General features: G+C 33.7%; 1 long non-coding RNA gene across 1 annotated transcript in view; it reads right to left on the bottom strand.

The window, feature by feature from the left end:
• Window positions 1–5,914: 5,914 nt before the first annotated feature.
• LOC135617449 (uncharacterized) overlaps window positions 5,915–13,273 on the bottom strand; it is a 7,512-nt gene continuing 153 nt past the window's right edge. The window contains exons 1-3 of the long non-coding RNA XR_010488746.1: window positions 13,045–13,273; window positions 11,701–11,794; window positions 5,915–6,269 (exon numbers count right to left, since the gene is read on the bottom strand). The exon at window positions 13,045–13,273 is cut by the window's right edge and continues 153 nt beyond it. This is a non-coding gene — a long non-coding RNA (uncharacterized LOC135617449). The remainder of the gene's footprint in view (window positions 6,270–11,700; window positions 11,795–13,044) is intronic.

The raw sequence follows: 13,273 nt of genomic DNA, 5'->3' as shown, positions 1-13,273 counted from the left end.
TTTCCTACTATACTCATTTTTTTAGATCTAAATTTTTCTTTATTTATCCATGATATAGTCAAGATATATGGTCTTGATGTTATTATGATTCTCTTGTTATTTTAAAGAAGACTTATTGTAAACCTGTTATTATTACTATTGATAGTGAAAGTTTAAGGTAGACTACGGTTCCATGGTTTTTCCCATATTGAATTTTTTAGTTAAAATTCGATGTTTCACTTTGTGATTGATTCACTATTATGTTGTTTATGTTGTTCTGGTTCATATGTGCTTTTGATATCAAATTGATATTACGATGAGGAACTCATTATGATACACAAAGAGGGAAAAGAATTATTTCGCTTTAACAGGTTTTTTCCAACAAGTGGTATCAAAACAACAGATTGTTTGGTGCTAGTTTTTTTTCTTCTGTGATTGAAAGGAGTCAGATAGTATGATTAAATTAAACTCATCAAATTATTCCACTTGGAGACATATGATGGAAGATTTGTTCTATTACAAAGATTTGTATAAGCCCATCAAAATTAAAGATAAACCTCTTTCTAATGAGGAATGAGAAGTTTAACATAGAAAAACTATTGCCTATATTAGAAGATGGATAAATATAAATTTGCATGAGTATATTTCTGATGAAACCAAAGCTGATGTTGTTTGACAAAGGTTAGAAAACTTCTTTACGAAAAAGATAATGAGAAATAGAATTTCTCTAGAACAAGTTGGTTACTATAAAAATGAATATAGATGATGAGATGCAAGGATTATTACTTCTCAGCTCTTTACTAGAAAGTTGAGAAACGTATATGGTGACAATTTATAACTCCATGCTAGAGAGGACTCTAACTATAGATATGGTTAAAGATAGTTTGCTAAATGAAGTTGCCAGAAGAAAAGAACAATGTGAATCTTCTTCTGGTATATTTGTTATTGAAAAACAAGAAAGACATAGAAGAAGTCATAGTAAAAATCCACATGGTTATAGAGGAAGATCTAAGTCTAGAAGAGATATCAAATGTTTCCACGCCAGGTCAAATAAAGAAAGAGTGTAGGTTTTGGAAGTGGGAACAGAATGAAAGAAAGAAAAATGAGAAAGAGACCAATATAGTTGCTACTGAAGGTGATATCATTATTGTTTGTGATGACGGTTGTGTTAGTCTTGCAGCTTAGGATAGTAATTGAGTAATTGACTCTGATGCTTTATTTCATGTTACTTCTCATGGTGATTTCTTCAGATCTTACACTACTGGTGATTTTAGTAATGTCAGAATGGGAAACAGTGGTATATCTAAGATTATGAGTATTGGAGATATTTGCTTGGAGACCAGTATTTGGAGCAAATTGATACTTAAAGATGTCAGGCATATTTTAGATATTCGTCTTAACTTGATATCTATAGACAAACTTAATTATGAGAAATTTACATATTATTTTGGTGAAAGCAAATGAAAACTCACTAAAGATTCTCTAATTGTGATAAGAGGAAAGAAATATAACTCTTTTTATGTCATAGAAGCTAAACTACACAAAGGAGAGATTAATGTAATTCAGAAGGGTGAGTGTATAGATCTTTGACACAAGAGGCTTGGTTATATTAGCGAGAAGGGACTTCAAACTCTTGCTAGAATGTAGTTCTTACCAGAGTTGCAAGGTACATCTCTTAAATCTTGTAATCATTGCTTATTTGGAAATATAGAGTTGCATTTCATACAAATCCATCATCTAAAAGATTATATATTATTGATTTAGTTTATACTGATGTTTGTACCATACAAACTAGAACTCGTGGAGGTGCTCTTTATTTTGTTACTTTTATTGATGATAATTCTAGAAAAGTTTGAGCTTTTGCTTTGAAATCTAAAGACTAAAGTACTCGATGTTTTTAAAGAGTTTCATGTTAGTGTTGAAAGAGAAACTATCAAAAAGCTAAAATGTATTCGAGAAGATAATGATGACGAGTACATGGGTCATTTTGAGAATTATTATAGGTTTTATGGTATCAAGCTTGAGAAAATAGTTTCTAAAACTCCTAAGCAGAACAGTGTGACAGAAAGGATGGACAGAACCATTAAAGAAAGGATTAGGTGTATGTTTGCCCACGCCAAGTTACCGAAATCATTTTGGGGGGAAGCTATAAGAACTACAGTTGACCTGATAAATCTTTCTCCATCAGTTTCTTTGAAAGGTGATGTTCCAAAAAAAGTATGGAAATAAAAAGATATATCTTATAATCACTTGAGAGTCTTTCGGTGTAAAGCATTTGTTCACATTCCTAAAGATGAGAGGTTCAAGTTTGATAATAAGGCAAAAACACATATCTTCTTGGGATATAGTTATAAAGAGTTTGGGTATAAATTATGAGATCTAGTGAACAAGAAGATTATTAGAAGCAGATATGTTGTGTTTCTTGAAAACCAATTGTTTGATTATGGTGATAATGTTGAGAAGCCAAAAACCTCTGTTTATATTTTTTGGAGTTTAGGTTCAGTTCCTTCACCTATAGTTCATGATGATCATGGGAGAGATGAACAAGAAGATTGTGATAAGAATGCCAGTGATGATACTCCTACAATTGATAATGTTAAACCAATTGAACAAGCACCTCCACCATCAGTTAATATTTCATTGAGAAGATCCATAAGAGAGCGACAACCATCTACCATATATCCTCCATATGAGTATGTTATGCTTACTGACAGTGGAGAGCCAGAAACTTACCAAGAAGTTATTTTACATGAGCATAACAATGAGTGGGTTAAAGCTATGCAAGAAAAGATGAGATCCTTGCTTGAGAACTACACATATGACTTGGTAAAGTTACCTAAAAAGAAGAAATATCTCAAGAATAAATGAGTTTACAAATTAAAGATCGAAAATAATAACTCACAACAAAGATAAGGCACAACTAGTTATGAAAGGATTCAGTCAAAAGAATGGTATTGACTGTGAAGAAATATTTTCTCCTATGGTGAAAATATCCTCTATTTGAGTTATTCTTGATTTGGTTGCCTGCTTAAATTTAGAAGTTGAGCAACTTGATATGAAAATAACATTTATTTATGGTGATTTAGAAGAGGAAATTTACATAGAATAATCAGAAGATTTCAAAGTCAACGGAAAAGAAAATATTGTGTGCAAGCTTAGGAAAAACTTATATGGACTTAAACAAGCACCTAAACAGTGGTACAAGAAGTTTGATTCCTTTATGATGGGCCAAGGGTATAATAGAACCACATCTGATCATTGTATGTTTATGAAAAATTTTTTAGATGATGATTTTATTATTCTCCTACTATATGTTGATGATATGCTAATTGTTGGTCATGATGCTAGTAAAATTGAAAAGCTTAAAAGAGAGCTAGGTAAGTCTTTTGTCATAAAAGACTTTGGATCAGTGAAACAAATATTTGGCATGAAGATTCTTCGTAATAGGAAGAAAATAAAGATTTGGCTATCTTAGGAGACTTATATTGAAAATGTTCTTGAAAGATTCAATATGAGTAAAGCCAAAGCAGTTTGTTCTCCACTTGCAGGTTATTTTAAGATTAGTTCGAAACAATATCCTATAAGTCAGAAAGAAAAGAAGAAATATCCAAAGTGTCTTACTCATCTGTAGTAGGTAGTTTGATATATGATATGGTTTGTACTAGGCCAGATATAACTCATGCAGTTAGAGTTGTTAGCCGATTTCTCTCTAATCCTGATAAGAAATATTAGGCAGCAGTGAAATAGATATTAAGATATCTAAGAGGTACTTCCAGGTTGTGTTTATATTTTAGCAGTGATGAACTTATGCTAGAAGGGTACACAAATGCAGATATGGTAGGTGATACTGATTCCAAGAAGTCCACTTCTAGATTCTTGATGACATTTGCAAGAGGAGTAATCTCTTGACAATCTAAGTTACAGAATTATTTTGCTCTATCAACCACAAAAGCAAAATATATAGCAAAATATAAAGAACTTCAATTTCATTTTTAATCATTTCAAAATACATAATAATTTTTTAAATAATTTTTGTAAGTATCAGGTCATATGTCACAAAGTTAATATCCAATTTAACTCTAACCCTTTGTTGACTCAATTCTCATATACAATAACTCATGAAAAATAAATTAGGTCATATCAATTCAATAATAATAACAATAAACTCATAGATCTTAATTATTTATAATCGTTTACATGTATCTTTTATAATTTATAAACTCAAGATTCACATGAGAGCTTTTTCAATGACTTGAAACGTAATTCTCTTTTTTTTTTTTTCATTTGATTTTGGGATGATATTGATGACGTTAAATTAGATCGGATTAGTTAGGGGATAAAAATAAAAGAAGAAAAATATTGACCTATCATTTTTGTGAGTTATGGTTAGAACATTTCTGCTTATTGTTGAAATAATATACATTCATTGAACTTCTTATATCTTTAAATAAAAAGTTGCAAAGAAAGCATCTCACTTCTTATGATGTTGATATTTGAACGAAAACAATAGACCCTATCTATGTGAAAAAATCTATTGAATTCACTTTTGCTTTCCTAAGCTTATAGAAGCATCGCAACTCTTGACAATTATCTTACAACAAATGCCACCACAACTATCACCTCATCAAAAGAGGCTGATCTGATTCGTTGTAACACGCATCTCTCTCTCTCTCTCTCTCTCTTTCTTTCTTTCTTTCTTTCTTTCTTTCTTTCTTTCTGATTCTAAAGGTTGTCATTGTAACATGCCTTGTGGTTTTTGGCCCACCAGATAGTTCTTGAACTGAATCATAAGATCTCCACTAAGCCGTAGGTAAAAAAGACTACCACCCATCAATTGTCCAATACATTTACTTGGATACAACCATTCACTTCATCTAATTGAATCAAGTTTCCAGTCAGAGTTCATGGGTATTGTACTCATCATTTATATATTTTTTAATTAATTTTTATTTATTACATTGAATAAGATACAGGACGCTCTTATGTGGACTCAAATATAAAACCTATCAACTATCTAATTATACAGTAATATACTGATCACTAGGGCATCTTAAGATCTCAACCATGTTCATTTAGAATGAGTTTTCTATCTGGTCATTTCATCTAAGATGGTTTGTAGTATCCAAATAGTTGGGAAACAAATACTCAATACTTGTTCTCAACTTCTGCTCTCAAGCTTGTGGTCGGCACCATCCTCCCTTCGTTAATTCTCATACGAAGTTATGAAACTACCGTTGGAACTTAAATTCCCCTATACTGTACAGGAACTTCACTCCCGCATCAGTTGAAGCAATTTTTTTTCCCCCTCTCATCTTTTACTCTCATTTTTATTTTTTTGCAGAAAATATAAATGGTGAAAATGAGATTGGAACTCAAAACATATTCTTTGCCAGTTAGACTAATCAATTATCTCTTTTTCCAACTTATTCAAATGTCCTTGCAACATTGTCATATGGTATTATTTCATTGGTTGGGTTTGACTATAAATAAATCTCTTTCCCAACCAATATTTGTATGAAAAAATCCTAAACAATTGATAAAAAAAATTCTAAAAGGAATAGAGAAAGAAAGAAAAGATAAGTTTTCCTAATTTTCACTTCATTCACTTGGTTCTATTTTATTTTTCATTCACGATTAGTGTTGAAATGCCTTCCAATTATTTGTGATCGTAGAAGAATATCTTAGTTTTTTAGATTATTTTTAATTTAATTAAAAATATTTTAGTATCATTGCTCTTAACGACTACAAGTCCGTCAGCCATACAGTTAATAACAAAAGGAAAGACAAAAGAAAATGAAAAAACAAAGGAGAAGAAAATAGTGATTAGATTGAAACTTTATAAGAGACTTACTTATTATTGTATGAATTAATTTTACAAAGACCTGGAGAGGCCTGCATATAAGATTTTAGATAAATCAGAAGGAAAGGATTCTATCCAAATATAAGTAGATTTATCTAGTTTAGTTTTACAAGTCACTCGGTTGCCCGCCTGATTACACTCTCTGTAGCAATGTAAGAAAGTGTATGAAGGAAAATGATTAAGAATTCAATCTGTGTTTTAGAAAAATGAATTTTCCATGGTGTAGTTGCAGTTTTGGTAATGGCCTTGTAGAGTATACAAGAATCCATCTCAAACTAGACATAGATAAGTCATAAGCTATTGCAGATTGAATTCCGGCTTTAATTGCTAAAGCTTCACATTGGGGAGGAGTCGTTCCTTGAATGTATTGTTGGCTGGCTAGTAAATAATTTTCATCTGGTCCACAAATCACATATCCAAAGCCACCATCCTGTAATAAATAGGAACCATCGATATTGATCTTACTCCAACCAAAATGTGATTTATGCCATTGAATCTTAAGAGTATTACTCATCCTATTTTCTTCAGAAATGATATATTTATAATAGTAACTAGTGAAGGCAATAGCTTGGGACCAAATCGATGTCACAATAGGTGAAAATCCTGTAGAAAGAGCAGAATTATGCACTTTCCAAATGAACTAAAAATGGTTTGCAATGACAGTTTGAGTTAACATTCCCAAGCCCAAATTAGATCCTTCTTTTAGCAAATCTCCCAAGTTCCAGGAATCCTTAAATTGGAAAGAAATAGGTAGTTGATTAGTCCAGCAGTCAAAGGTTTTCAAAGAGAGGACATTCAAAAAAATATGGTTAATGGATTCTGGAGTGGAGTTACAAAGTGGACAATTTAGCTATGGTTGAATATTCATCCTGTGTAATCTATCAGTGGTGGTTAAACAATTTGTTTTCAGCAAAATATTTGTATCTTAAGGGCAATGGGAAGCTTCCATAAAATCTTCCAACCATGCCAGTTGGTGTCTGGGTTACAGTTGCTTTGTTTTAGGAATGTATAAGCACCCTTTGCTGTGGCCTTACCGTCTAAGTTTGCCTCTCAAATCCGAAAGTCATCAAGATGAGTAATTTCTAAAGATGCAATAAGTGTAACCAATTCTGGGCCAAATATATCAAGATGAGCTACCTGCCTGATCGGATAAGAGAAGAAACAGATTTATTTATGTGTAAAGCAGAATATATAGACTAAAGATTAAAGGTACATCAAAGAGCCATGGAATATTATATATGCTTAAGATATAAAGGTAAATCAAAGAGCCATGGATTATTATAAATATTAGTTTGAAAATCATTACCAATTTGTTTAAAAAAACCTAAACAAAGAGTAATTAAAGCTTGAATAAATAAATGACAATTCCAGCTAGTATTTTTTTAAATTTGGAGGAAACCATGGATTAATTGACCCATATTTTGCTATAACTAAATCAGACTAAAGATTGTATCATGATTAAGTAGTCTAGAAATGCGAAATGCCTATAGAGAGTATTTAAAAGTAGGTAAGTCTTGAATAGTCAAACCACCATAATTTTTTAAATCAATAATTCAGAAGTATTTTTCCAAAGAAAATTCTTAATAAGACTCTCTAATTGATATATAATTGAATCAAAAATCCAATTAACACTGATAATATTAATCAAAATTGAGTTTAAAATAGATTTGATTAGGACCATACAGCTACCCTGGGAAAGAAAGGTGCTTTTCCAGTATACCAGTTTGGATCTGAATTTATTGAAAATATCATGATAATTATGAATGAAAGGTCTCTTAGAGTAATGTAGGCACTAAGATATTTAAAATGGAATTAGCCATACTTAAATCCTAAATCAACAGAAATAGATGATCTAATTTGTCTATTAGTTGATTTATGGAAGAATATTTCATATTTGAGAAGTTTATTCTTTGATTAGTGATTAGCTCATATGTTTGAAATGTTAGGATCAAGAGCATTAAGAGGAAAGGGGGGTGAATTAGTGCAGCGAAAAACTTTCGACGGTTAAAACTGCATTCGTATGATAAAAGCGATTTTGGTAAGAAAGTCGATTCGTAAATCACTTTAACTTGTGATCAAGCGAGATATAGTTAAAGCAAATATATAGAGACGGTTTACAGTTAAGATGGACAACAGAATGTAATAGCAAACTAGAATACGACGTTCGTACGATAAAAGAGATTTTGGTATGAAAGTCGATTCGTAAATCACTTTAACTTGTGATCAAGCGAGATGTAGTTAAAGCAAAGATATAAAGGCAGTTTACAATTATGATGGAAATCAGAATTTAAGCGCAAACTGAAATATGATGTTCATACGATAAAATCGATTTTCGTCTTAACGTCGATTCGGAAAATACTTAACTATGAAACATGTTCGTAAATGAGCAGAAGGCAGTAAGCTACTGAGGAGGTTTGCAGTAAAGATAAATAGCAAGAAGGAAATGCAAATCAGATTTTAGAGTGGTTCGGTCAAACGTAACCTACATTCACTTTCGGCTTTCTCCTCCGACGAGGTCACCCGCGTCCACTAGAGGCCTTCCTTCAATAGGTGAAGGCCAACCACCCTTTTACAGTTTCACTCCTTTTGACGGATTTAGGAGACAACCCTTATAGAATTTCTCTTATCTCTTGAAAGCTCAAAACTTGAAAGAAAAGAGGGAGAACTTCTAGCCTTTACAACACTTTTGAGCTCTAAAATCAGAGTAAGATCAAGCTTTCGGTGCTTTTTGGTTGCCCTTTAATGCAGGAAAGGGTGGGGTATATATAGGCCCCAAACTGGTTTAAATTTGGAGCTAAAAAATGTCACCTCCCGGATTTTCGGGGTCCTGGCGGTACTACCTCCTGACTGGGACGGTACAACCGCCTGGCAACTCAGAGACTGAGCCTCTGGGCGGTGCCACCGCCTATTAGGGGTGGTTGCACCGCTTGGCAGAGCTCGGAGACTGAGCTCAAGCGGTTCCACTGCCTGTCAAGGGCGGTTTCACCGTCCAGTCTCGCTCGGAGACTGAGCCCAAGTGGTGCCACCGCTTGACTGGGGCGATTGCACCGAGTCTCGCTCGAAGACTGAGCCCAAGCGGTGCCACCGCCTGACCTAGGCGGTTGCACCGCCCAGCTTTCCTAGGAGACCATCTCCTAGGCGGTGCCATCGTCGACCCTGGCGATGCCACTGCTTAGGCAAGAATTCTGGTCCGAATAGGTTGATCTATTCGGCCCAATTTGGGTCTGTCAAATGCCCAATTGCCCCCAGATTAAGTTAATGGAATCACCTCCCATTCCTAACTTAATCTACATGCTAACTATGATATTTCTTAAGACATTTACTACAACTTGCTCCAGTGCGTCAATCGCTTCTTCCGGCGAGCTTTCGGTGAACTTCCAGCGAACTTTCGGCGAACATCCGACGAACCTTCGGCGATGCTCCGGCGGACTTCCGGCAAACTCTTGGACTTGCGATGATCCACTTGGTGAGTTCCGATGAGCTTCTTTGGTAAGCTCCTGAACTTCTCGGATTTGTTCCCGCAGAACCTCCGACAATCGTCAGGACTTTCGTCGAACTCTCGAACTCCCAACGTGATCATAGTCTTGACTTCGGCGCAACTCCTGCTGCATGTCTTACTTCTATTATAGTTAATCCTGCATATGTAAAACAAAACAATTAATCCTAAGCAATTAACTAAGTTGTCCGGCATGTCATTGGTCCCTTGACACTTCGTCCGATTCTTCGGCACATCGTTCTCTCCTGCGACCTATTGCCTAATCGGCCAGTTGACTCCGCAACTCCGATATCCTTGGCGTAATACCCGCTCTTCTTGGCCCGATGCCCGAGTCCACGGCCCAAAACCTTCTATCGATATGTCGACCGATCCACTGGCCCGACGTCCAATCTTCTAACATGTTCCTCCGACACAACATGATTTTTTCTGCTTTAATTGTCTCATCCTGATCGAAGCATCCTACGTCACTCAAAATGCAGATTAAATCATAAACATATATCAAGTGGTTTTATCATCAAAATACGAGATTCAACATCAAATATAGAATTAATTGTAGCACAAGATTTCTTATTGGCCTAAAACAAAATAGAATACCATCTGCATACATAATATGACTAATTTTATAATTGGGGTAAAATTTAAAAGGGTGATTTTATTAGAGTTGATAGCTTCAGAAAAGAGCTGTGTACTAAGATATAAAAATTAGGAGATTAGGGATTTGCTTGTCGAACTCTGTAGTTACATTTAAATACATTAGAAATATTTTCATTTATAAGGCATGCAAAAAATAAGAGAAGAAATGTAGGCTTGAATTGATTATATGAATTTGAAAAAAATTCATAAAAGTAAAAAAAAAAAAGGATGATCATAGTGTAAGACAATCTATCAAAACTTTTTCAAGGTCTATTTTAATAAGAACTAAAGGATTTTTATTTTTGGAAGAAAAAATTAAATGAGCATCATCTTGAGCTATGTTAATATTATCATGGATACTATGTTTTGGGATAAAAGCAGATTGATTTGGGCCAATAAATTTATAAAGATAAGGCTTGATACTGTTGGATAAGACTTTAGCTAGAATCCTGTAATTTACATTAGATAGTGCAATTGGACTATAATGATTAACAATAGTGGGATTCCTAGTTTTTGGAATAAATGTTAGAAAAGTTTTTGCCCAAGTTAAAGAAATATGAGCATACTCATTAAACCAATTAAATACATGATGCAAAGAGGGAGCTATGGTTTCCCAAAAGTTCTATCCAATTCACAAGTGAAATCATCAGGTCCTAGGCTTTTACCAAACCTATGAAGAAAATTACAAAATGGATTTCTTCTAAGGTGAAAGGTGTAACTAAAGAGGAGCTTTCAAGAGGAGTTACACTTGGAAGGGAAGGAATAGAAGGATTAATATGAGTATGTTGAGTATTCCAAAGTTCAGAATAGTGTTGGCAAAAAATATTAATGATACTAGTGTTATCATCAATAAGTTATTGGTTAGAAGTTCAAATTTCTTCAATAAAAAATTTCAATGCCAAAAGATTATGTAAATAGTTGATATTTCTATCTCCTTCATTAATCTAAGCACATTTGGCTTTAGCCTATCATTTAAGATTAATTTACTTTATAAGAGCCATATGATGATTATAAAGAGAATTATCAAAATCAATAGGTAAAAGATGATCAAATTAGGATTTTATCCTTAATTGATCAACTTTAAGCTCAAATCTACTTAAAGAGTGCTTGTTCTGATGAGATAAGAGTACCTGTATTCTATATAAAATTTGAAAATGATTGAAAGGGTCTTGTCTATCCGATTTCAAAAGATATGAACTAAATCTCTAGTCTCAAGGTATTCTGTCCAAAAGTTTTGGAAACAAAATAAATGAGCATTGAGATAATTCATATTTTTGATAGGAAATTGAATAGGAGCATGATCAGAAGAGCTTTTAGGAAGATGATATATAGTTGATTGGTCATAAAGTTGTAACCAATTGGAATTACAAAAGACATGGTCTAGTCTAATAGAAATGCAAGCAATTCCTTTATGGTTATTGGACCAAGTATATTTAGGACCATAAAAACCGATATCATTTAAATTATAATGTTTAACAGAATCCCTAAAAGTTCTTACAAAAGGATTAGCATTAAAAGGTCAGCCACTAATTTTATCATGACTATTTAGAATGCAATTAAAATAACCAAGAATACAATAAGGAAATTCAGTAAAATTCAAATTTGAAAGAGTGTTCCAAAGATTGTTATGAGAGATCATAGAAGTACTTGCATAAATTTTAGTTAGAAACTGTAGTTTACCAGTATGAAATTATACAATTGAATTAATTAATTGAGTATGGATATATATCACCTGAACATTTGTAAGAGAGGTGCACCAAGCAAGTAAAATTTTTCTTAAAGCTCCAGAAGTAGGCTGTGTGATTGTTCTTCTGACGCATGAGTTTCTGGAAAAATAAATTAAGGTAAGTCTATATTTCCATACATAAGAAAATCTTTTATAGGTTTTCTGTGTATGTTTTTACAATTTCAAGAAATAATACACACATACAAATAAGAAGTGTGGGGAGGAAAACTGTCCAGAGGACAAGCAATAGCATTTAAAATTGCATCTTTTGAAATAGAGATTGAAGTTTTAAGTTTTTTCTTACCCTTAATAATACCACTTATTGCTTTCAGACTGCTTTATATATGTGTCTTGAGTGAGTTTCATTTGGCAACCGAAAGTCTTTTGTGACATTGGTCAATAAAATCTTTTAAGAGATCTAAGCCCTTAGTCCTTGGAGTCGAGGGTCTAGATTTATCTAAGTCTGCCCATTGTATCAATTTTCAGCATGATACGAGCAGCCATTTCTTGGGCTTCCGAATGACTGTCAAGAGGTTGAGATGTAGGTCAAAGAGAAATGGAAGAAACCATGTTGGAAAGGTGGTAACGAGGAAGATTTTAAAACAGGGGTAGTAAATAGAAATGGTTATGGAGTATCTATCACCTTCAATTTGCATCAGTTCCTCGGTAGAAGTAGAAGGCACATCTATTCCATCCACATTCATAACTTGATGGGCATATGCAAAGATAGAGTTTGGATCCGAATGCTTTGTTGGATTCTATATGAAATCTGGATCTAATAATCCAATAGAGTTTTCATGGCCGCTCCATCCTTAGAACTTGATCGAATAGTAGGAGGTGGAACCGATGAGAGAACTAAGATAGTGGAAAGGTAGGTTTTCATAAGAAATAGCTTGCAAAATACCTATATGAGATTCCTTAATCCAAACACCCTATATAAGGGGCTTGGTAATATTAATTTCTGCATATGCATGCAAATCTATCATTTTCGAAACGAAGGGATTTAGGCTCAATTCTAATAGGATGACCCAGCAAAGATGCAATGTGGAAGAGGGATTCCTCGTTCCAGTACTCCATAGGAAGACTAAAATGATGAATCCAAATAGGTGCAGTGTGACTCTTTGTAGAAATAGATTAAAAATTAGGATGCCAAGGAATTAGTTGTAAAATATCATCATGAAAATGCCAAGGACCTTCTGCAAGGGCTTGGATTGCATCTGATTCCTTATTTAATTGAAACAAGAAGAAACCGGATTCAAGGTCTTAAACTTGTGGAGGGATTTCAAAAGTCCACGATTTAGGGATAGAAGAAGATTTTAAGGATAGAAAGTGGAGGATGGAGAAACTTACCAATTAGGCAAGAAGAAGCATAGAGACGTTGCCATAGTTGAAGTTTTTCCTCTTCAAACTTCACAAAGTTGACACACATATTTTTCATCTTCTCCGATAGAGACTTACGTAGCAGATATCCCAAAGTCTGTTAAGGGTGGTGATGATGATGATGATGAGTGGAGAGACACCTAAGATGTTTGGCAAGGAGCAGTGGTAAAATAAAAGGCTACACTTTGATGAAGCCGAG

The sequence above is a fragment of the Musa acuminata genome, chromosome BXJ2-7 (genome assembly GCF_036884655.1).
Source record: "Musa acuminata AAA Group cultivar baxijiao chromosome BXJ2-7, Cavendish_Baxijiao_AAA, whole genome shotgun sequence".
NCBI classification, from domain to species: Eukaryota; Viridiplantae; Streptophyta; class Magnoliopsida; order Zingiberales; family Musaceae; genus Musa; species Musa acuminata.
This window is presented reverse-complemented; position numbering and strand designations above follow the sequence as displayed.